General features: G+C 48.0%; 1 long non-coding RNA gene across 1 annotated transcript in view; it reads left to right on the top strand.

Annotated features, from left to right (window-relative positions):
* Positions 1–8,025: 8,025 nt before the first annotated feature.
* Positions 8,026–25,903, top strand: part of LOC115099648 — a 266,836-nt gene continuing 248,958 nt past the window's right edge. Inside the window, exon 1 of the long non-coding RNA XR_003858832.1 lies at positions 8,026–8,355. This is a non-coding gene — a long non-coding RNA (uncharacterized LOC115099648). The remainder of the gene's footprint in view (positions 8,356–25,903) is intronic.

Raw genomic sequence — 25,903 nt, 5'->3', positions numbered from 1 at the left:
CACAGCGGCGGTGTTATGGTTTAGCGGTGTTTGGGTGGATTCCTGGGTACTGTGGCAGATGGCCACGCCCACGGGGAGGAGCCCCGCGGGGAGCCACAGTACTGGGCTAGACTCTGGATGCACAAACACAGAGTTAGATCTTTTATTATACAGCTTGATGTGTACCACCAGAGGTGGCAGTAGTGAGGTGATCCAGAGGTAGCAGTCCAGGGATATCCAGGTGTAGGTTTCCCAGCACGGCAATGCTGTAGATGAGACAGACTGAGAGTTGGATTACTCACTAGATGGTAGCTGTAAGGTTGGCGATTCCACCAGGTTGAAGGAGATGGTAACAGGCACCGAGGCAGGGAGAGCAGGCCCTCGAGGAGCGAGTACCTGAACCCAGTAAGGCACCTGAAAGGAAAGCAGAGGGCCCCCGAGGAGCGGGTACCCAGGTTAGAGAATACCCCGAAGGGCAAGGTATAGCTTCCAGCAGCAGCAGGAAGCGGCAGAGTAGCGTAGACTGGACGAATCCAATCCTTGTTAACTCAATGAGCTAGCAAACAAGCATAGGCTAAATACCCGGATGGCGTGACGTCACTTGAGGGGGACGCCCCCGAGGTTCGCACCATGGTTGGAATAAAGACGTGGGTAGCGCACGCACTCACACCCTAGCAGGCCCTTGGGAGGAACATGGCGGGAGGCAACGTCATAGCCGTTCCGGGGACGCCGGAGAGAGCGACTTGCAGACACGGCGGTGGCAGCCATCTTCCCAAGGCTAGCAGGGAGAGCAGAGAAAAAGGTGAGGCACAAGGGTCGAAGCCGTCTGAGACCGACAGACGCAACAGGCGGCAGCAGTAGCATGGCTCCTCCTTGCTCCTCCTCTCCTGCCAGGTCATGCACAGGCCACTTTGCAGAACACTGTGCAGCCATGCATGCACACATCTTAGATGCAACAGTGCCTGTGGGGGGGGGGGGGGGGGGGGGAATGTTTGAGGCTTCACCTAGGTGTTTAAAATCTAGGTGCCTGAATTTAGGTGGCTATTTTCATTTGACTTTAGGACTCTTAAGATTGTAGCTGAAAATTCAGTTAAGGTTAGGACTCTAAAATGTAGGCCTGAAATTAATTTGCTTAGATTTAGGTTCCTAAAGCCTGGACTCTCTAAGGTCTGCGACCTTAGAGAATCCGGCGATAATGGGGGGGCGGCGAAGCGGGGGCGGTCCTGCGATATTCTGCGCGAAACTGGCGGCGATAAGGAATCTTACCTTTCGCCGCCAGCGATGTGTCCGCAGCGTCGGCCCCGGATCCACCCCGACTCCTCTTCTGGGGCCGACTCCGTCCCGAGCTAGCTATCACATGCAATAGCGTTAGAGAATGACCCCCTAAGTTAGGTGCCTAGTGCTGAAAATGTCAAACTTTTTTTTCCCTACTCTATGTGCCTCCACAGCTACCCACGTACTAGACTTCTAACTTTTGGTGCTTTGTGACAATAGGCTGTTAATTTTAGGTGCTTAGCTCTAGTCAGTTTTCAAAGAGGCCAGTTTTAGACATCTGCATCCTTTGAAAATTGACACCTATTTGGAGTGCAGTAGAACGCAGACCGTAAGTAAGGGGAAGATGAAAAGGAAGTTTGCAAGAATGGTATGGCTGTCCCGTACTCCAAGCATTCAGTACAGTACAATTTGATGAGGGATAAGAGGGCTGGTAGCTAATGAAAGTCATTGTTAGAAAAAAGAAAAGGTTAAAAGTTTGCATGAGGCATGGATGCAGTTTAAAAGCACTCAAGAAAAATATGAACCTCAAAAGTTGGCTAGAAGTGGGGTGATGTTATTCATTAGCACTTGGCAGCTATTTTAGAAATCTTAACACTCAAGAGATTTATTTCCTGTCCCTGAAGAAAGCATACAAAGCACAAATCACGTCAGGCTGGACATACTATGAATGTTTGGGTGCAGTTTTTTCAAGCAAGTTTGATTTAAAGGTGTTACCCCTTTATTACACTTGTTTCTGTGCGTGTTATCACTTGCACTAAATATTTTTTCTAAAAAAAAAAAGGTCATTAGTACTTGTTTTGAGATCGATGATTGTATCTGTCGTAGCTTATGAGTGTGTATAGTAACCTTCTGAGTTCAAAGTTACAATGCTAATTTGAGTATGCTCTGCTATTCTTAATGAAGGTCGTCCTCCTTACTTCATAATTGTTGGTGGCTCTTTATATGATATGCAGTTTAAAAGTACCATCTTGGAAGCCCAGACTAGATGTATTCCATGCATTAGAAAAGGTAGAAAAAACAGACCACACAACTGCTAGGATAGTTAAATGGTGAAGGGGAAAGACACGAATAAAGCCAAAAGGACAGCTTTCAAAAACTGAAAAGTGGATGTAAATGAAGAAAATAGGAAAGAGCATAAGCAACGGCCAATTAGATCTAAAGCATTAATAAGGAAGGCCAAAAGAAAATTTGAAAAGAAGCTTGTCAGAGAGGGAAAGGCCAAAAGTAAAAGCATTTTCAATATTTTTGAAGCAAGAAATCTTTGAGGGATTAGCTGGACCGCTAGATGACCAAGGTCATAGCAGAAAAACTAAATTAATTCTTTGCTTTAGTCTTTACTGAGGAAGAAATTGGGGAGATAACTATATTGGAAACATTCTTTGAGGGTGATGATTCAGAGGAACTGAAGCAAATCACAGTGAACAGAGGAAGATGTAATAGAGCAAATTGCTAAGCCAAAGAAGTAAGAAATTACTGGGACAAGGTGGCATACACCCCAGAGTTGTGAAAGAACTCAAAAATGAAATTGCAGACTTATTAGTAATATCTAACGTATAATTCAAATCAGCTATGGTACCTGAGGTTTGGAGGGTGGCCAACACAATGGCCATTTTTAAGAAAAGGTTCCAGGAGTGATCTGGGAAGCTACAAACCGATGAGCTTGCTATCAGTGCCTGAAGGAGAATATTACTGGTCATCAGGATGGACATAGATTAATGGGGCAGAGCCAATATGGATTTAACAAAGGCAAGTCTTGTCTTAAAAATCTGGATTTTTTTGAAGGGGTTAACAAACATGTGAACAAGGGTGAGTCGGTTGATATAGTGTCTCTGGATTTTTCGAAAGGCGTTTTGATAAAAGTCCCTCATGAGAGGCTCATCAGGAAATTGAAGACTCATGGGATAGGAAACAGTGTCCTATTGTGGATTGGTAAATGGCTAAAAGATAGGAAACAGAGAGTAGAATTGAACGGTCATTTCTCTCAATGGAGAAAGGTAAAATAGTGGAGTGCCCCAGGCTTTTATACTGAGCCCGGTGCTTTTTAACATATTTATAAATAATCTGGAAAAGGGAAAGTGATCAGAGTTGCAGCCAGTTGTGAGGAATTGCAGGAGGACCTTGGGAGATTGGGCATCTTAAAGGCAGATGAAATCCAATATGGACAAGTGTAAAGTGATGTGTATAAGCAAGAATAATCCAAATTATAGATACACAGAGCTGGCTTCTGAATTAGGATCTTGGAATCACTGTGGACAGTAGTTTTGAAATGCTTGGCCCTGTGTGCAGATTAATCTCCTTCGAGGCCTGCCCTTCCAGGCTGCAGACCCTCAAATAATTCTCACCACCGATGCTTCCAACCTCGGCTGGGGAGCTCATGTCGCCGATTTGCAGACACAGGGGACTTGGTCTCCAGAGGAAGCCAAACACCAAATCAATTTCCTGGAGCTTCGAGCAATCAGATATGCTCTCAGGGTATTTCAGGATCACCTTCCCAACCAGGTCATCCTCATTCAGACGGACAACCAGGTGGCCATGTGGTACATCAACAAACAGGGAGGGACGGGCTCCTACCTACTGTGTCAGGAGGCTGCGCAGATATGGGCGGAGGCCCTTTCCCATTCTATCTACCTCAGGGCCACCTACTTTCCGGGAGTGGACAATGTGTTGGCAGACAAGCTGAGTTGCGCCTTTCAACCACTCGAGTGGTCCCTCGACCCCACTGTAGCGGACTCAATATTCCAATGTTGGGGTTACCCCCACATAGACCTCTTTGCGTCACCTCAGAACCGCAAAGTAGAGAAGTTTTGTTCTCTCACTCGCAGCCAACACTCTCAGCCAAGAGATGCATTCTACCTCTCATGGGCAACCGGTTTCCTATATGCATTCCCTCCACTTCCACTTCTCTCGAAGACTATCGTGAAGTGACAAGGGACGCATGATCCTGATAGCACCTCACTGGCCTCGCCAGGTGTGGTTTCCAATTCTTCAGGACATCTCCATTCGCAGGCACATTCCCTTGGGAAAGGACCCACTTCTGATCACTCAGAACGACGGGTGCCTACGTCACCCCAATCTTCAAGCTTTGTCCCTGAAGGCCTGGATGTTGAAAGGTTAATTCTTCAGCCACTTAACCTTTTGGAGCCAGTTTCCCGTGTCCTGATTGCTTCATGGAAGCCTTCCACGAGAAAATTTTACCTCTACAAATGGAACAGGTTTAAATCATAGTGTTCTTGTCAATCCCTCGATCCCTTTACCTGTTCCACCTAGAAGTTTCTAGACTATCTCTGGCACTTGTCGGAATCAGGTCTAAAAACTTCCTCCATCAGAATGCATGTCAGTGCGGTGGCCGCCTTCCATAAAGGTGTCGGGGACGTTCCTATTTTGGTACAACCCCTCGTAACACGTTTTCTGAAAGCCTTGCTTCACCTCAAGCCTCCACTGCGTCCTCCGGCCCCTTCTTGGGACCTCAATCTGGTCTTAGGTCGGCTTATGAAACCATCATTCGAGCCTCTCCAATCTTGTGATCTTCGTTATCTCACATGGAAAGTGATATTCCTTTTGGCAATAACATCTGCTCGCAGAGTGAGTTACAGGCCCTAGTTACCTATCTGCCTTACACTAAACTTCTGCAGGACCGGGCAGTACTCCGCACTCACCCTAAGTTGTTACCTAAGGTAGTATCAGACTTTCACATTAATCAATCCATTGTACTACCTATCTTCTTTCCCAGGCCCCATTCCAGTCCAGGAGAACAGGCTCTGCATACCCTTGACTGTAAACAGGCTCTAGCGTTCTACCTAGACCGTACAGCTGCCCAGTGCCCACAGGAAAAGCACTCCATTGTTTGTCTCTTTCCATTCCATCAAATTGGGGCAGCCTGTGGGTAAGCAGACTCTCTCCTCCTGGTTAGCAGACTGCATATCCTTTTGCTATCAGCAAGCGGGCATTCCGCTTCAAGACCGTGTTAAAGCACACTCTGTGAGGGCCATGGCGACTTCAGTAGCGCACCTACGCTCGGTGCCGCTTCCTGACATTTGCAGGGCTGCTACCTGGATTTCTCTCCATACCTTTACAGCCCATTATTGCTTAGACAAGGCCGGAAGACAAGATTCTATCTTCGGCCAGTCTGTCTTGCAAAACCTTTTTACAACTTAATGTACCAACACCCTTCTGCCTGCCTGTTAGGGTTCAGGATGCCCTCTACCAAATTCCACCCCGGTCCTTGTGTCTAATGCACATCTTGGGTACACGGAGATCCTTATAATAGCACCGGAAAAATCTACCCTGACTACCTCCAGCAACTCTCCAAACACCTCAGGATACTCCACCTCACCGCAAGTCAGAGATCTGGGTGTAATTCTAGACGACAGATTCAGCCTCAATAAATTCATTAACAACACCACCAAAGAATGCTTCTTTAAATTACAAGTTTTAAAGAAAATAAAGCCACTTCTACGCTACAGAGATTTCCGCACAGTGCTCCAGGCCATCATTCTCCCGAAACTGGATTATTGCAATTCACTTCTGCTGGGACTCCCCGCATGCTCTACCAAACCTCTCCAGATGGTCCTAAATGCCACAGCAAGAATTCTCACCAACGCTAAAAAAAAAGACCACATCACCCCAATCCTCCAGCACCTCCACTGGCTCCCCATTAAATACAGGATACAGTTCAAAAGCAGCATGATGATTCATAAGGCCCTACATAACATATCCCCACTCAACTTAACCTTCAAGCTACAAATTCATACTTCGGATAAGCCGACTAGAAGAGCATACCAAAACAGATTGATTACCCAGCCTGCAAAATCCTCCCTGAGAAAATGCGTTCTATCAACTGCGGGCCCATCTCTCTGGAATTCTCTACCACCAGACCTCCGCCTTGAGCCGTGCCATATTACCTTTAAGGCAAAACTCAAGACTTGGCTCTTCCTGCAAGCATTCCCTGAGAGCTAAGAACTAGAAGATTTAACAACCCTGTCCTTTGGTTTTAATGTACGGTTTTTCTGCCTTATTTAATCAAGACTATCTATTGCCTATTTATTTACTTAAAGTGAGCTTAGTTTTGTTTTTTCCTATTTATTTAGATCAACTGTTCTTACTTGTTCCAAGATTTGTTCCATGTAAACTGCCCCCCGGCAGTAGTTCTTCTGTTAATTGTGAACCGGAGTGATATGTATTGTATACAGGAACTCCCGGTATATAAAAACTATAAATAAATAAATAAATAAATAAATTTCTTGGACATCCTCAGCTCGGTACTCACCCATATGTGAGGATACCATCCTGCTTGTCCTGTGAGAAAGCAAATGTTGCTTACCTGTAACAGGTGTTCTCACAGGACAGCAGGATGTTAGTCCTCACGAAACCCGCCCGCCACCCCGCGGTGTTGGGTTCATTTTCTTATTTTATTTTTTGGCACTTCCTGTAGCTTTAAACAAGACTGAAGAGGGACCCCTGCTGGCTGCAGGGTTAGTGCCATGCTGGGCATGCCCAGTAGGTGCCAGTCAAAGTTCTAGAAACTTTGACAAAAGTGTTCTGTGATTGGGCTCCATGCTGATGATGTCACCCATATGTGAGGACTGACATCCTGCTGTCCTGTGAGAACACCTGTTACAGGTAAGCAACATTTGCTTTCTTATATATTTGTATTTTACTTCTTCAGTACTCTGCTGTTCACAGAATCTAGTTTCTTGGGTTTTCCATTTCAGTCTTGTCTGCATGTTTCTGTTTCTAATTTATAGTTTCTTATTCTGTCTGTGTTGTGCATGTGTGACAGAGGTGCAGTATTTCAGCCAGTTTGTAGTTTCTCTGTAGGGATTTGTAGTAATTTAGCTTGTTTGCCCAGTAGGTGGTGTTTTAGTGTTCTAGGGCCTGGTGTGATGTTTGCCTTGCTGCCTGTGAGACCTGGAGCGATTCAGGCCCCCACTTTGGGTTTGCGTTAATGGTCCCCTAGGCAAAGATAGATAAGGTTGCTGCTATTTGAGTCCTAAGAGTTACTGCTGTTATGGAATGATATGACAAGGTTCTAGATGGGTTTTTATTATATTTTTGTAGAGGTTTTGTAGAGGTCCTTGGTTGGGTAGCGCTGTCCACAATGTTTAATGTGTAGTTGCAGAAGCTGTGGCCTATTTGTCCACTTGTAAATATTATGTTAATATAAATAAAAGTTGTTAATTTGATGTAAATAGCCTGGGGTAGTTATTTGAGGGGCCGAGAAAAAGTGGAAGGAGGGTTGAAAGAGAAGCAGGAATCAGTGTGCCAGTGTTAAAGTTGGACCGGCCACATTTAGGAGGAGCTGCTGTGTTTTCTTCCCATGGACTGGGCAGTCCTTAGGACTTCAAAAGGGAAAACCCGGGGCCTGGGAAGGAGGGCTTGATGCCCGGAGAAGAGGAAGTCAGGTCTTCCTAGGAGGTTGAGTGGGCTAACGCTGGGCTGAGGTTTTTGGCTAAGCGAGGGGCTCTCTGCGCATTAAAGAGAAGCCCTCTTTCACTTGTTTGACAGCTGGGCGTGCACTGCAGAAGGGCACCCGATTCTCTCGCCTCCGTGGTTCCCGCCTTCTGCCCTTGCTGCCGGTGCACCTGCTAATACCTTTCATCTGGGCTGAGCCGAGAAGGGTGTGAGACCTGGAGCGATTCAGGCAAAGCGCCCCCCCCACCCCTTCCCGAAAAGCCTTCTCTTGAGGAAGGGGAAAAGAAACGACCTCCCGCATCAGGGCGGTGCTAATATGCCCCGCTGCTCCTGGCACGGTTCCCCCGTGGAGCTCCCAACCGATGTCCGAGGTCGGGGACAGGGCTGCCATGGCAGCACAGAGCCCGAAGAATTCACTGATTCGCCCCCTTCCCGAGGATGGCTCTGCCTCGTTCCTTGCTGCTTTATTCCCGCGGCTGCTCCCTGTGCCTCCCCAGTAGCTGTTGCCGGTCCTGCTGCTGCCGCCCCGAGAGTCCAGGGGGGGGGGGGAGTCCCCTTTAAGATCGCACGGAGCAGCCTCTCGGTGTCACATGATGGCCAGGATATAACGAAAGAGCCCCGGAGAGAGGAGCGCAGGAGTCCAGCGAGAGAGCGCGAGGCTGCACCTGTCCCCGCGGACGTCACAAAGCGGTGAGTTCCCGGGACCCCTGCCCAGCACGCGCCTGTTTGGGGGGCCTTTAGGCGCGGAGAAGCAGAATAAATGCCGAGGGTGCCCGGGATCATTCTGTGGGTGGGGGTGACCTTACGGAGGGAGCCGCTGTCACTGCCCCCCCCCCCCCCCCCCCCCATTACAGCCCCCAGCCCTGCCGGTGGTATTTCTGGGAGGAATCGGGGAGCTGTGCCCTCATGTTCTGGTTGCTAAGCGGAGGTTTCTGGGCTCCTGCCACATGGCTCCTGGATGTCCGCATTCCAGCTCATGTTGCGCAGATGAAATTCAAAGTGGAGGTAAACAGGGGAGGAGGGAGGGAGGGAGTCGGCGTTTGCTGTTTACATCCTGGGGCTGCACGAGTGACAGCCGCCCCCTCCTGCCCGAGAGACTCCTGGGATGAGAGAGCGAGAGAGACGGAGGGACCCCGGGATCGCAGAGGCCCCCGGAGGAGCCCCCGCTTCTCGCCGCTGAGCTTTATTCGTAGGGGGTGGGTGCCGATCCGCTTTCCTGCTGGTTCCTGAGGAATCCGGAGTCATCCTTCCCGGATCCCTTCCCCGCTTCTCATTATGCGCAGCGCTAACTTTTTACTGAGGCTCTTGAAACCATCCACGGCTTGTCGTCCCTCTCTCGTCCCCTTCCCCCAAACTATCTGTGCCTGTGGGGTCCTGGTAAGAGCTGTGATTGCCGGCCCTCGTGAGCCCCCCTGGTGAGGATGAGCAGGGCTGACTTTACAGAGCCCTTTTTATTTTAATCGTTCTGTATATGACTTTGGCAACCCTGGTGAGATTGTGATGCCAATAAAGTTATCTGAATCTGAAAAGGTCCACGCATTTAATTTGTCGCCCTTCTGTGCCCCCCCCCCTTCCGGGGGGTCTGAAAGCCCAAACCTGCCTCGGGACACTGGTTCCCCAGGTTTCCATAGTAACCTTAAAATGGGTGGGGGCTGGCAGCCGCAGGCTCTGCTGGTGCTGATGGTGGTATAGAGGGGGCACGAGCTGTAAGGGAGAAAGGTTCGCAGGCACCAGGGCGGCTCTGCCGGGTGACAGCTGGAGCTGGCAGTGGCTGCAGGCCCGTGACTAAGAGTTTTGGGAATGGCCTCTCTGGGTGGCTTCCTTCCGGCTTTGCTGGCAGGGTGTCACACGCAGCTTGCAGCTCCCAGTGGAGGCTTCCAGTTCCTGCCTGGTGGCCTCTTTTCCAAATACTGGGGGTGCTTATCTCCAGGGGGAGAGGGTGCTGGATTTAAATCCTCTTGCAGATAATTTTAAGGTGTACCATAAATTCTTCAGAGCGAGATCAGTATCTGCAGAGAACTCCTTAGGTACTCCTTCCCAGAGAAGGGCTGGGCCCCCACTTTGGGTTTGCATTAATTCTCCTGCAGGCAAAGACCAAACTTCTGCTCATCCCCTTCTCCCTTCTGGGACTCCCTCTCTTTTTTTCAAGAATTGGACCCCTCATCATCTTGCCTTCTTCACTCTTGGGAACAGGTGGGCCCTTCTCATCTTCTCCCACTTTTTAGGGAAGGGTCAGACCCTCCACTTTGTGGCAGGGTTAGTTCTCCCTAGTCCTGGTGCTGCAGGGCCAGTTTTCCGACCACTCTCGGCACCCGCCAACACTGGGACAGCAGTGTGTGCTGGGAAATGGTAGTAAAGGTTCCCTTTGAGACTGAAGCTGCAGGCTGTGCTGGCCAGAGGGAACAAAAGACCCCAGGGTCTGAGGCTCCCTGTGGGGGAAGGAGTGATGGGAAAACTACTTGGTTCTGGTCTGTCACGGCACATCCTGCACATGTCACTGTGTGGTCCCCAGAGCACAGCTGGTAAACACGGGGCCAGGCCTCGAGACGGCTCCGTGAGGCAAACGGTTAATGCGGTGGTGCAGTGAATACATTTAGGTTGTAGGAGCATGCTGTTATAAGGCTGGCGTGAGGGGCAGTGTCATCAGGGTGGATGATACTATGAGGGGTTGTTGATGTAATGTCAGTCTGGACCTGTGACTCAGCTTTTTGAGTGCCTATTTAGATTGGCAGAAGCAGGAACTCTGTGGGCCCAGCTGGGGAGGGAGGGACAGGTGGCCGATAATAACAAAGTACGTCACTGCTGCTTGCCTCATAATCTGAGGAGATGCAGATGTCTCGGGCAGCCATCTGACCACAAGCACTGGAGACATCAGGGCCCTGCCTTCCGAGCCACGGGAAATGAGAGTGCAGGCTCACAGCAGCCTACCAAAGGAGGGGTGTGTGTGTGTGCGCTGTACGAGACCCATCCACACCTCTCGTCCTGAATGTTCTTCATTTGGAAGTGGCATGATTTGACATATTTGGGAAGTGCCTCGACGTGGCTGATAAAAGGCATGCAATGTTTATTTTGGGGGGATAAATGATAGCTTCTCGGCGGCAGCAGCAGAGGTAAGATGGAGCTGGCCCCAGCAGCAAGGGGCAGCAGAGAATCTACTGCCGGCAGCCAGACAAATGGCCATCTTCAAACATAAGCCTGAGTGGGAGCAGAGCAACATAAGTAGGATAAGAGCACTAAAGGGCTACTCACTCCTACTGCCTCTCCTGTTCTGGTGCTGGCACTCGAGACCTTTCTGCTGTACCTTGGGGCTGAGCAGCTGTGAAGGCGGCACAGGTCGTCGGGCATCAGATGGCAGAGAGCACCTAAGGCTGAAGCCTCAAATGGTGGACAGTGAAAGTGAGGATCTCAGGGTGGCACATATAGTGCTGTCCGCACTGCGACAGATGATTGTTCCGGAGGGTGGGCAACTAAGAATTGGATTCTGAAAGGGTGTCTGTGGTGCTGGAGCAGTTGACATTAATCATCAGGGTTGTGAGCCAGCCAGGACAGGCAGCTTACTGTAAAAGTGTTGACGGCCCCAGCAGCCTGGGGTGTGTTTTTTTTTCCCCTCCTGGCATGTGCATCTCAGGGAAGGTGTTGCTTTTTTGACATGGCTGACAGGAGACCAGGATCTGTAAGAGTACTGTGGTCAGCGGCCAGCGGAGCTGCAGGTAGAATAGTTTCCAAGAAGAGCAGGAGGAGATCCTAGCAGAGAGAATACGGACAGCAAAGTCTGAGGGTGGGTGGAGAGGAGAGGTAAATAAAGGAAAGGTGGCGTGAGAGCTTATAGGCCCACAATGGCAAGCAGCAAGGGAGATCGGAAAGATGGAGAGCAGTGAAAGAAGGAAGAAAACAAAGAAACCACAGCTACCACAGGAGGCTACGTGACAAGTAAAAAAAAAAAAAGAAAGATCTACAGTAAGCTGAGATCCTGCAGATAGAGTAAACCTCCTCCCCATGGTGAGCAGCAGTTCAAGGACCTGCTGGACCCAGGTGAGAGCACTAGAGGCTGTTCATGGTGTGGAGCATCTGCAGGACCTCATATTGAGACCTTCCGGTACAGCTTCACGTGCAGAGAGAGACAGGATCACTACAGCGCAGGCAGAGATAAACACTCAGACGTTGCAGGGTTGGGAGAGGGTGGGGAGTAGATGCAGGCAGAGAGAGGGAGCCGGTGGGGGAAGCTGCGTGTGGTTGGTGAGGAAGGCAGCTTGTACATCAGAAGGGGGCGAGATGGGGACGGAGCATAACAAGGTAGGGCAAACGAGCTCAGAAGTACGGCAAGAGACCAAGAAGCGGGCTCGGAGGATATGGTCATAGCGATCAACAAATTCCTTGAAGAAGCTGGCATGCAGAGGAGCACAAAATCAACAAGAAGTTAAAGCACAGCCTTGGGCAGCCAGGATGGGGGACAGGGGAGGAGAGAGGAGGGAATAAGCAGGTGACCAGGGCCCAAAGAGACAACAAAAGGCTGGGTCTTGCGGAGTAAATCTGCACCACCAGCTCGTGAGGAGGTCCAGCTACAATAAGGGAAAGGATTCTGAAAAACAAATATATTGATTAATATTTAGATTATTACCAAGAAAAGGAGATGGGTCTGAGGGTGACTGCTCCAGGGATGAATTGACAGTGTGCCAGTTACAGTTATCACAAACTGGATGGCGGCTTTTAGAGTAACAGCCCGTATAATTGATTGAAAAGTACTGGAAAAGTGTAGCGACTTGTTTTAAATACTTGGATGTTATCTGTGGTCCTAACTCTTGGCTAAGCTACAGCGGGCTCTTGAAAGGCGTAATATAGCGGAGAATAATTCATTAGAATGGGGTAAGAAAGATATTAACCTGTGATTGCTAACGAAGATGGCCGGCAGACCTATGGGAAGATCAGGGAGCGGTGCTGGGACGTGCTAGTGGGGTACAGCGAGGCAGTAGCAATCCTAGTGGGAATCTGTATTTTGGGGGGTTACAGTCCGGTCTTGCCAGTGGCGAGAGGACCGTGCTGGTTATTTAATGGAGGATAACTGCAGGTACTGCAATACGCATGCAGTTGTACAGATCGTGTCAGGGGGCACCTGCAGACCAAGTAGACTAAAAGAGCCAGTAATTCGGCTGCTTACCTCAATTGGAACTGGTAGGGAGTGGCCCAAATATTTGTGGCCTCCTGGTTGCCACAGATAGGACGAGGAGAGGCTGAAGCAAACGGCACAGCAGAGCAGAGAGAAGCCACAGCTCCCAACCCCTTCCTGTGCCACAGGAAGAGGCAGTGGATGGGACAGAAGGAGGCAGACACAGCAACGGGCCTGCAGCTTCCCGGGTCCCCCCAGGCTGAGGACTTAGCCGATGGCAAGAAGTGAGGAAGAAGGAGCCGTTCAGAGCACAGATGAGGCAAAACGTGACTCCTAGGAGTGATTTACGGGAGAGAATGGAGCCGAATGCTGGAAGAGGGGGTAAAATTTTGATAGCAGGACAGTGCAAGAGGGGATGAACTTTGGGGGAGATAGGAAAGGGTGATACCTTGGGGGACAAACAAGAAAGGAGGTGGATGTTGGGAGAGGGTTGGATGCTGGAGAAAAACACGAGGAGGAGCCGAATGCCAGGTCCTTCCACCACACATCGCCCTGAAACCAACAGTGCGGTTTTGGGCTGACTTTTTCCTGCACGAGTTCCGTGCTGCCAGGTGTTCCACAGTAGGTGGAAGAGGACCAGAGGTTTTTGTAAGAGAGAGAGGTGGGTTAAGAAGGTATATGAGAGAGACGGTCGTGTGTGTGTGTGGAGGAAAGGCAGAAGAGGGCTTTTGGGGGGAGGGGAACCAGAGGTGGTGATGGGGTGGTGAAAGAAATAGAGGTGGTCATGGGGGAGGGGAGGATGAAAGAAAGCCAGTGATGGTGTCCGGATGGTGGTGCAGCAGGGGGGGGGGGGGGGGGGGTCTTCATTAGGAGGAAGTGAAGTCAAGAGTCACAGATGGGACAGAACCAATAGCCCCTTCCCACCGAGACTAATAAGGAATTTCAGATTTTGCCGTCGGGCCTGCACCCCATAACAGAAGCAGGGGAGTTCAGGATGATCTGTCACCTGTCCAACCACCAAGGGGAGCTCTCTTAGGACCCAGCCCTGTGCTGTTTCATTAGTGGAAATTGGAAGCGAGATGCTTAAGGCTTCGAGGGCCTGGGACTAGATGACAGAGCTTTCAGATTATTGCTTGTGCCCAGAGCATTCTCGCCTCCTGGGTTATCAGTTTGAGAAACCATTTTAGTTTGATAAATGCCTCCCTACGAGCTGCTCAATTTTGAAGAAAAGAGAAGAACAGTAAGGAATTCAGATGACAGATTAAGATTGTTCTAATGAAGCTTTTTTGTGTTGGTTTTGTATGTATTGTTTTAAGCTGTTATTAGATATTTTATGTGTGCGATGTTGTAAACTGCACTGAAAAATATATTTTTGGATTTTGCGGTATATGAGATTTTAAAATAAACAATAAATAACTAATAATAATTTAGGAAGATAAGCCAGGTGGCAGCAGGGTGCACAAAGCCTACCTTTTTATGATGGTTACCTGTTACGATCCCTCCTGTTGCTGCACCACAGGAGGCATCTTACTTTTTCTTCTGGAGGCCGCTCCGAAGCCAGGGCCTCGCCTGCGTACTATCCAGAATTTGCTCCAGGGCCTGGGAGGCCTCAATGTGCTTAGGGCCTGCCTGAGGCTTGCTTGGCTCTGCTTGGACTTCCTGGTTCGGGCCACGCCCTCTCCCTAGGGCCGGTCCGCGGCACTCCACCTCAGTTATAGGGCCAGCGAAGGGCGGTCCAGGTGAACTCCTCCCAGGGAGTTGCCTGCATACAGCAGTATAAAAGGACCTTCGCTTCCATTCCTCTTTGGATTGGCTTCCACAGTTGCCTGTGTCCGCTGCCTGATCCAGGTCCTCCGTGGTCTTGCTTGTCTTGATGGTTCACAGTCCTGTGTCTCTGCCTGTTTCCTTGATGTTGGTTCCAGAGTTCCTAGATGTTTGTTCCTGTTCCTAATGCTTCAGACTGCCAGGAGTGCAGTAACCTGCTTCTTCCCTGCGCTTGTCCTGTTCTCAGCGTGGTCCGCAACCAGCCTTCTGGGCTGTGTAGGGTGTGTAGTGGGACAGGGTGGTCCGTGACCAGCCCATTGGGTCCGCCCATATAGGTGGGCTGAGTAGTGCGCCCTGAGAGACAGTACCAATGTCTTCCTTCCCAGCTCTCGTCTGTGATGTCTTTACTTCAGCCCTAGTCTATGATGTCTTTGCTCTCGTCTGTGATGTCTTCTGTGTTCCAAGGACTCTGCCCTCGTCCTTGGTCCGGCCTGCCATCCTATGCCGTTACCCAGGGGCAGGTCTGAAAGGGCTTGGAACAGTCGGAGGACCGTTCATCAATCAACATTGCGTTGTTGGTTGACTTGGGCCTGCAGGTCCGGCTGAGGGTCAGACCCTGTTCTCTATTCCTGCTTCAGCCATGCCTTGCCTGGTTCTCCATGCTCGCACCAGCTCACCTCCCACGGTGTGGCTTGGGGCTCCTCCCTGAGTTCCGCCGTGGCCCAAGGGCTCGCTATACCTGCTTTAGAGGCGACCGCGCTCCTCGCGCTCGTAACAGTTACCAGCAATATTAAGGAGAACTTGTTAGTATGGGAGCAATTATTGGATTCATATAACAGGAGAACAGAGATGAAGCAGCCTGAAGTGGGGGTAGCAGGGAGATGAATTTCAGTTTATGTAAATATTTGATATTCCCCCCCCCCCCCCTCCAGTGTTAAAAAAAATAATGTGCGGTTTACATCAGAGAGAGAAAAAATACAAAACCTTCAGTCTTGCTCCTTTCTTACTTTATAGGTCTTTGTTGCTTTATGAGATAGGAAGATGATTCTGGTTTGCCTTGCAGCTTCCCCTGATGCAGCCTCGTTTTTATGAAGCTAAGTGGGACGTTTTTGTGAGCGGGACCCTCCGTTTTATTTTTTTTTTGGGGAGGCGTTTGAAGTAACGGTGCATTTATGAATGGTGTCCAGCAAGCCGCCTCTTCAGTAGCGTTTTTTTCTGAAGCCCGCTCTGGGATATTGTTGAAGCGCTGTGTAGGCATTTTTTTTTTCCTTCGTTGAGTTTGCCAGTCCTCTATCAGGACAGGTTAATTTGTTGAAGTTTATCCCAGAGGTATTTGTGAGCAGATTCCCTCAGGAGTGAAATCTTTTGTCTTTCTTCTTTGCTTGCCTAATCTTGCTCTTGCAGGATACTGCAACGTCTAACTCCGTGGCGGACGCTCCATTTTGCCATTGGTGGGAAGTTCAAACTTTTTTTTTTTAAGCTGATGCTGTGGCTGAAGTGGCTTTATATGTTGCAGTTACTCCCCTGTGGTTTTTATTGGAAAGATTAAGCACGTGGAGCGGCTCCTGCTGTGCTGCTTATGGAAGCGGCTAGGCTGACATTGGCTCTTTCCTGGTTATGGAGACACTGGAAGCTGGGAGGGTATCGTGGCTTACCCAATTTACAGAAATGTAAACTGGTTGTGTGTTTTTGCTTTGTCTCATTACAGACTGGTTATATATTTCTTTTTTACTATGTTGATTTATTTTTCGAAATTGCATTTTTACGTCTGTTTTACGTTGCATGCCAAAATAGGTGCATACCAGAGTTTGTCTTCTGCGGGTGATCTGGACATCTCTCACAAACATGTTTAAATGTAGCTTTACCCATTGTAGGAAATCTGCAGTCCTCCTGGAACCCGGGCTAAGGTTTTTTTTTTTTCCTTCTAGGGCTCAGACGGGATTGATCCAAGTGGTACAACCCATAAAGGAGGATAATATCCTATTTATTTTTGTGGAGCTCAGGAAAGCTCACAGCAGGGGCTTCCCAAACCTGTCCTGGGGACCCCACAGCCAGTCGGGTTTTCAGGATATCCACAGTGAATATATACATGAGATACATTTGCATACCATGGAGACTCCGTATATGCAAATTTATCTTTTATGCATATTCATTGTGGACATCCTGAAAACCCGATTGGCTGTGGGGTCCCCAGGATGGGTTTGGGAAGCCCAGGCTTATGGTTTAGAGAGGGGCTCCCCCTCCCCCAAGTTCAGCTCAGGCTATCCAAAGGCTCTGTAGGAGCCCTGAGGTATTAATGGACTTTTAGTGGGTGGGTTTGTGCTCTTTAGGGTTTAAGTGATTTCAGTGGCGCATGATCTGCAATTTCAGTTTCCCTGATACTGACCCACACTTTAGAAAAGGAGGCGTGATCTGTCCGTGAGGGAGAGGAACACGCTTGAGATACCTGCGTGCAGTCTCTCTCTTTCCAAGGGATGCAGGGTTCTCCAAATGTCTGGCAGACCCAAAATTCCTTTCTCCTTCATTGCCAACCTGGGATCTGTCCAAAAGAAGATAACATTCAAAATTAAGGGCCCCACCAGTCAAGAAGGACAGAGTCAGAAGTTGGTATTCTCGATGGTGAAAAAAAAAAAAAAAAAAGTGTGATTCTAGTTATTAGGCACATGGATATTGCCCAGCACTGTGGGGTGCGCAAACAGCCATAGATCCAGTATTTAAAAGCTCTTCTCTCCGAGTCGCGAAACACCTGCTTAAGTTCCCCTGAGATAGATTTATGAAACGGAACTGCAGTACCGGACGCATAGGTCACCTCTCTGTCCCATCAGATTTTAATTTCTGATGTTCTAGGTCAGATGAGGCAGTTTTTTAAATCTTTCTTTTGATTTTAAGGCGCACAGGATCTTCTGTCGTTTTTTAACTGCAGAATCTGTGCCTCTAACATTCCACGTAACGGTTTTCAGATCGCTCCTGCCTTTAGGTCCTAAAGAAATATTTTATACCTGCCGGGTACGGTATCCGGTGCTGATGAGGCTCAGCCCCCCTAGCCTAGACCTGCTCCCACTGCTTCGGACGTGCATCGCTCTCCCTCAGCCCTCAGTTTAGATATGAAGGGTGCCATTCCCTGTTCTGATACTCTGTGGACAGCTCCCAGGGGAGAAAGCAATCAACCCCAAGGCCCAGGGAATGGAAGACCAAGTCCCTCCAGGAGACCAGGGAGAGGCAGGAAAAGAACGCAACCTCGGAGAGCCGAGAAACCACAGGGATCCTGAGCCGTGGCTTGCTGCTTTCATGAGTCGCTGATGCAGAAACCCTCATCGAGATACGGCAGCAGCAAACTGCGCAATGTCAAGTTACGTTGTCCAAAATAAATACGCTGGTCGGGGAACGAGCTGACACCCCCCCCCCCCCCCCCTCTCAGAAAGCATCAAGGCCATAAGATATGGCAGAAAAACAAGAGACACTGAGATCCCATATCACTGGAGGGTGAATAAGCAGGGCAATTCTTTTTTCCTCAAAGGCGACCGCTGAGTACGTAACAAACCCTGACCCTGTGGCAGGTCACGTTAGCAGAGCTTCAAAGGATCTCAGGTAAAACCATTACAAACGCTGACACTAGAATTGGAAAAAGAACCCTGAAAAATCTTGTAACAATCAAGGTTAAAACTAAGCCATTCTGGGTATAAATGCGTCCGATGTAGCCCGCTCCCGGCCTCTCTTCAGGAATGTGCCTTCCTCAGCCCCTCCACGCACGTCTCTGCTTCGGCTCGCGTGTGCAGCCAGAGAGTTTCACCACTGTAGAACTCTCTCAAATGAGCAGGATACAGGTAGATATATTTCACCTGCAATTTGGTGCGGATAGGCACACACTCATGGCATTTAGCTGTCACACATGCTGAATAATTCTGAAACACTAGAAATGTTTTAGTTTTCTCAATGGCATTGTTTACCCTTTCTCAGTGACTTCAGGAGAAAAACCTTATGAGAGAAATTAGAGATACGATCGATTGCTGTCCTGAGCCTTTGACTCTTGGCCTCTAGGCGGCCCAGACCATATACATCCTTTCAATCCAATATTGGCCTAGCATGGGGTCTCGTTAAAGCTTTGCACCTCTACCTTCTATATCAATTCTGGTAAGCCAATGAAGCGAAAATTATTACGCCCAGGTCTCTTCTCAAGATCTTCAACTTTTGTCTTCTAGTTGTACTACAGTTCCTTTTAATTTCACTACATCCTCCGTTGTGGTTTTAAAAATAGTCACACAGATCAGCCACTTTTTCTCGATTGCCATTGCTCTTTGATCAAAGCTCACCAAGGTAGTGTTCACCTCTTCTGACTTTCAAATTGTGAGTCTTAAGGTTGCCACTTAAGCAGCAGTGAGCTCTGGAAGGTGATTTCGCTGGGCGGACTGCTCTCAAATTCTAAGGCCCCCATCCGTCATTTTAGAGTTGGCCTGCTTACCCTTTTCCTTATCATTTTTTTTTGTGTGATTTGGAAGGCTATAACCACACTAAAAGCACTGGAGTGAGGTCATACAGAAGCCAATTTAGTGCAGCCTGGAATCTGGTGTGCTGCAGTGGCACCCAGAGCGAAAGGAATCCACATCCTTACCTGCTCACAGCATCACGTGATCTTTCCCACTTGACTTTAAACATTCAGTTAGACAAAAATTATCTAAACCACTCCAGACAGGACCATCAGTATCAAGACTGGCCAAACGTTGAAGCAGTAGCAAATGATTAACACTCACATTCAGAAGAGAGCATCCTTTCCTGTTTCTGCTGTAACCCTGGTCTCGTTGGTCATCAATCAGGGCTGATTCTGTATTATAACCTTTTCTAAATCTTGATTGCCTTGGATGAAGAGCATGAATTTTGTCAGGGAAATTCATAAAATGTTGGTTTATCATTTTCTCTAAAACCTCAGAAATGAAAAGTAGATTAGAAACTGACCTATAACAATTAGAGTTCAATGGGTCAAGATCTTTTCTAATAAATGGATGGACAATAGTCTCTCTCTTAATCCTTCAGAAACCGAAATATTCTTCCAAATATAGTCTACTACGTGGAGAAAAGGCGTCAATCCCTGCTCAGGCTTTTGAATAAATTTAGTGGGCATAGGGTCTAGAACAGAGAGAGAAGACTTCATATCAACAAAACATTTTGAATGTCTGCTTCTAAAACTGGATTAAAGAAAGTAAACTTGTTGTTAAATGAAGACGTAGCTGAATCAGTATCCGGAAAATCCTGAATCAAGATATTATTATCCAGGACCTTCAGATCAGTACCACATCAGCCTGAAACTCCTTTTGAATATTGGCAACCTTCTTTTCAGAATAATTGCCCATCTTGTCTGCTGTCAGATCATCAGGACAATTGTCACGAGTTACATTTAGTTCTTAAGGTTCGTAACAATTTTAAAAAGCTAATGAGGGTTTGCAGCCTTCATAAGCTTGTTCCTATAATAGTTCTTTTCAGTGGCTTTAACAGCAGCTTTTTATAGCGGGAGAGAGTAATTCAACCAAAGATGTAAATTTTACAGGCGTTTTTGTTTTCTGCCACTTCCTCTCAGGTAGTCTATTGTGCTTTTTCAGTGTAGCCAAGCCTGAATGGTAGCAAGGAGAACTCTTCTTCAAGGTTGGCGAGGGACCTTCTTGTCAAGCGCTGCTTTCGGGATAGACTTCCAGGTATCCAGCTGGTGTTCTCGTGGAAGGGCCTCAAAGTTAGAAGGGAACATTGCGGAGTGAGCAGCTAAGGCATCCAGATAAGTTTTTGTATTTCTAACTCCGATTGGGTGCTTGCTGGATGTATCATCAGATACTTGTGTATAGTAATTAACAAATGATCTGCCGAGGAGGAAGCGGACGAATTGTTCAGAGGCACACTAGAGCCTATAGTAAAAATAAAGACTAATATATAACCAACTTTGTGCATTTGTACTTCAGCATGTTAGTAGAAATCCATAATTTTAATAGACAACAAAAATTCTTTTGCCATGTTTAGATTTGGGATCATCAACATATACATTGAAATCCCTCAAGACAAATTGGAAAATGTTAAGAGTATCTGAAATGAATTCAATAATTTCCTCAACAGATATTGAACCATAAACAGGTGAACAATAAATGAGCAAAATTACTGTTGCATTTGGCGGTCCACAGGGCAAGGCCGCAGATAGCGGCTCTTATCTCCAGCCCCAATGCTGAGGAAGACCTCCCAAGTCGTGACATGGCCAACCGTTGCGCTCCTGCAGGCCCAACATGGCCTGCGGCAGAAAGCCGCCAACTTCACTCTGTGCCTCCCCTAGGCATGAGTGCATCTGGCTGGGATTTAAAGGGCCCATGGTGGGAAATCCCCCCCCCCCCCCCCACGGCGCCCAGTGCTGACTTCACTGCCAGCAGCCCTTAAAGGGCCTCATGCCCAGCAACCCACGCCTCTGTAGTAGGTCGACTACCTGTTTGGTAAAGCAAGTTGCCTCTGCAAGTTCCTGTGGTCCTGGTTGCTCCTTTGTTCCTGCATTGCTGGTCCTCATCTTGTCAATGCTGGTCTGTGTTCCTGAGTTCCTTGCCTTCTGTTTTCCTTCATCTCCGTGGAGTCAGTCTTCAGTCCCTTGCTTTCAGTCTTCAGTGTCTTCCTCCCTGCCTGCCTTTTCGCCCTGCGTTTCCCTCAGATGGATCTCTGGTTTGTCTTCGGCTTGGTACTTTTGACTCTGACTGAACTACACCTGCCGCCGACCTCTGCCTGAACCTTGACTCTGTTTGTTTGCTGCCTGCCCCGATCGCTGCCTTACTCTGTCTCCGTCTGTATTCTACCTGCCTGGAACCCTGGCCTGTGACTCAACCTCCTCGACGGATCTTCACCTCGACAGCAGAGGCCCGGTCCTAAGTCCTGCCGTCCCTAGCACCCGAGAGCTGAACCTAAGGGGGAAGTGGTATATGTGAAGGTCCAGTTGGGCCTCTGCCACAGCCCACAGTGGGGTCCTGCAGGGCTCCTCCCTGCAGGTTGCGCCAACTCCACCTCAGTCCAAGGCAACAATTGCCATATTCTCTGTCAGATTTAACCAAAACGTTATCCGATTATGATTAAAGAAATAATTTCAATATCTTTTTCATAAGGAATAATAGCCAGCCCACCACCTCCCTTCGCTGATCTACATTTAGGCATGACTGCTGCGGACGGACGGAGTCCCCTTCAGTAAGCCAAATTTCAGTCAAACGCAAAATGTGCAGCTTATGGTCAGAGATAAGATCTAAAGGTAGGGGGATCTTGATTTCAGTGAACAAATCTTAAGTAAACCTATTTTTAATAGCCATTATGATTCTTTATCAACAGAGCTATTAATAGTTATCAATGTTGTTGAACATTGAATTTTAAAAGGATACCACCTAGGATCCCAGACAATGTTTTTATGAAGGCCATGATAAAATTAATATGTGAAGAAACCAAAGAAATAGATGACTAAACAGCTTAGAGAAAATAACTCATAAGTAAAATAATTTAACTTCTTCTAAAATCTAACAGCTAGCAGGATGTTATTCCCCTCAGGCTGCATGACAGAATGCACAAAGTGTCACGCTAGCTGGTCCATGGACCACTGCGCTCACCTCCAGGCCGGTTGGTTCAGAAGTGCTTCGTTTCGACGCGCTGGGGTTCCTCCAGTGTGACCGGCCGCCGTTTGCAGCGGGAGCATCACCGCCCAAGACAGCATGCTGCCTGGATTTGCGGCTGAGACGCCGCCGATGAGCCTCTACGCTGCGTGACCTCACGCTCCTTCTGGAGATTTATAGGGACTGCGGTGGGAAAAGCCCTCCTTGATGACATCTTTGCTGAGGCCTTTCAATGGCCACCTCTGCTGTTGCTCCAGGCCTTGGCAAAAGGTCGACTTCCCTGGAAATGTGCAATGCCTCAGCATTCCTGTTGTATCTTATTCCTGGTTCGTGCTCCTGAGTTCCTGTGTTGGCAGTCTGGTTGTCTCCTGAATTTGTCTTCATGGTCCGTCTTTCCTTCGTCTGTCTTCAGCGTCTCGTCTTGCCCCGGTGGTCCCTCGTTCTCCTTCCTCTTCCTTGTTTCTCGTCTCTTAGGCTTGGACCTCTGGCTTGACCCCAGCTTGGACCTCGACGCTGCCTGACTTCCGCTTCTGATCGAACACTGCCTGCCCAGACCATTGCCTGAACCACGGTCCTACGAGAACACTGCCTGCATCTGACCTCAGCCTGGACATGACCTTGCTGTCTGCTGCTTGTCCTGAAGCCAATACTTTCTCTGAGCTGGCCTGCTTACGACTTCATCCCACTGGATCCTCACGACCACAGAGGCCCTCACCTAAGACCATCCGGCCCCAGCACCCGAGATTCAGCATAAGGGGAACGTGGACTGGTATTGGCAAAGCTCCAGTTGGGACTCTGCTTCTGCCAGCTCCATCTGCCGATGGTGGGGACCTGCGGGGCTCATAAGAACATAAGAAAGTGCCATGCTGTGTCAGATCAAGGGTCCATCAAGCCCAGCATCCTGTTTCCAACAGTGGCCAAACCAGGCCACAAGAACCTGGCAATTACCGAAACACTAAGAAGATCCCATGCTACTGATGCAATTAATAGCAGTGGCCATTCCCTAAGTAAACTTGATTAATAGCAGGTAATGGACTTCTCCTCCAAGAACTTATCCAAACCTTTTTTGAACCCAGCTACACTAACTGCACTAACCACATCCTCTGGCAACAAATTCCAGAGCTTTATTGTGCGGCGACCAGAATTGTACACCGTTTCAAGGTGCAATCTCACCGTGGAGCGATACAGAGGCATTATGACATTTTCCGTTCTATTAACCATTCCCTTCCTAATAATTCCTAACATTCTGTTTGCTTTTTTGACTGCTGCAGCACACTGAGCCGATGATTTTAAAGTATTATCCACTATGATGCCTAGATCTTTTTCCTGGGTGGTAGCTCCTAATATGGAACCTAACATCGTGTAACTACAGCAAGGGTTATTTTTCCCTATATGCAACACCTTGCTCTTGTCCACATTAAATTTCATCTGCCATTTGGATGCCCAATCTTCCAGTCTTGCAAGGTCCTCCTGTAATGTATCACAATCTGCGTGTGATTTAACTACTCTGCATAATTTTGTATCATCTGCAAATTTGATAACCTCACTCGTCGTATTCCTTTCCAGATCATTTATATATAAATTGAAAAGCACCGGTCCAAGTACAGATCCCTGAGGCGCTCCTCCCTGCAGGTAGCACCAACTCCCCCTCTGCCTAAGGGGGCCACATCCACAACACAAAAGACAGGGCCCTTTGATGTGGCTCCTTCTGTGGAGGCCTTTTTACAAGCCTGAGTTGTCACCCATGGGGGGAGGGGGTGGAGCTCACTGGCATTCCCTTGTAGGGGAGAGGAGGAGAAGCTTGGTAAGCAGAGGGACAGAAGCACCACAGTGTTCTCGATAACATGCAGTGTGCAGTTGGAGGTTAGAGTTTTGATATGAACTGAAACAGAAAATGATACACAGATGGGATGATCAGCTGTCTAGTTTTTGACCAGACAACCTGGTTTTGCAGCTAGTTGTATAGTGACCAGTTAAGGGGGTAACCGGACATTGTAAAACTCGAGCAGCAAGGCTGAGGACCAGTCAGTAGAGGGGTGTGTGCCTGAAGACACCAGGAGAGAGAAAGAGAAGCCCAGTGACTGCCGGTGGAGCCCATCCCACTGGCAGCTAAAAACACCAAGGGAGAGAGGCAGGCTCCAGTATGAGTCTGTGTGTGTGAGAGGGGGTGAGGGTTTGAGTGAGAAGAACATGTATGAACGTGTATATGTGCGAGAGCATGTGTCGGTGAAAGCGCATGTAGGTGTCACTGAGAACATTTGAGAGAGGATATGAGTGTGTCAGAGTATGGGTGAGTGAGAGAGCATGTGTGAGAGTGTCATTCTGTGTGAGAGAGAATGAACGTGTGTATATGAGAGAGGAGAAAGTTTATGTGGATCCCTCACCTTCCCCCCACTAATCCATGACAATCGCAAGGTGACTGGAAATCAAAGGTTCTCAGGTATGAAGAGACGAAGATGTTTTAATCCTTAGTTCTAATTATCGGGTGTATTTGAGTCTGTTTTGAAATGTTTTATTGGTGTTTGGGAAATTTAAACACTTTTTTATATGAGTTTTAATGTTCTATTTGTCATCTGTTTTGAAATATTCATTTCATTAGTATAATTTTATTATTATGATTTACTTTCCCTTATTTTGTTTGATGTTTTATGAGAAATGGTAATGGTGCATTGCATACTATGTCTGCCTTGTTACGATTTCCAATTCAGTTTTTGACTGCATTTTTCTATTTATACCTTATGGTCTTTATATTCAGTATTTGCGTTATGCCTGTGTGACTGAGGTGAGGTATCCTGCTAGCATGTAATTTCAGTGTAGGGATCTATAGCAGCCTGGCTTGTTCTGTGTTTTCTATAGGCGTTGTATTGGTTTGTTCGGGCCTGGTGTGATATTTGCTGTGTTGCCTTTTTTTTATATGTATGGTTGTTATTGTTTGAATGCAGGCCATTAATGCTGTTTAGATATGGGAGGTTTACTGTATTTTAATTGCAAATCTGTATACTGGGGTGTTGACTTTCTGAGGGCCAAGCCCACACTCAACCTGCAATTCAGAGTAAGCCGAACACCATATGGGTTCTGAGCGGCAGGATCTGGAAATTTATGCAGATGAAGCAGAGGGAACATCCTTCTTATCCCCAGTCTGGTCTGTGGAAAAATTAGCAATCCTATGCACAGAAAACTAATGCAATAGAGGCTTCAGCAGAGCGAGGTGGTTTTCGAAGGTTTTTTTTCCAATAGTAGTGGCCCTGAACATATGGGACTTAGCATTCAGCACCAGAATATAGCAGTAATCCAGAGAATAGTCCTGAGGTTTGTGAAGCTGAAGCATGTGCCAGGTAATGTCAGCAACACAGCTGATGCCCATTCCCACTCCCAGCGGTAGCTTGAGGGAGATTGGGTGTATCTGGGAAATGGTCATCCTACAATCCCTCTTCTCTCTCAGAGCTTACTGAGGCCTGGCTTAATTTGGGGGAAAATATTTCTAAAGTCGAGCACTGGCATGTTTTTCTTATTTTTTTTAATTTTTTTTTCGTTTAATGTGCACTTGCCAGGGAGTCGGGCATACAAGACAAATAAAAGAGAATCAGGGGTTGGAAGTCAGATTCAAAGAGAGGAACATATCGGCCTATTTCTGTCTTTAATTGTGCAGAATTATATCCAAAGAGAGAGAGGTGCAAAGAATGTCAAAATAAGCAATGAAATTTAGGAAAACTGTTAATGGTGTCTGGTTGGTGTCAGACTGGTATGGGAGATGTTGTTATGCGTG

The sequence above is a fragment of the Rhinatrema bivittatum genome, chromosome 9, assembly GCF_901001135.1.
Source record: "Rhinatrema bivittatum chromosome 9, aRhiBiv1.1, whole genome shotgun sequence".
Taxonomy (NCBI): Eukaryota; Metazoa; Chordata; class Amphibia; order Gymnophiona; family Rhinatrematidae; genus Rhinatrema; species Rhinatrema bivittatum.
This window is presented reverse-complemented; position numbering and strand designations above follow the sequence as displayed.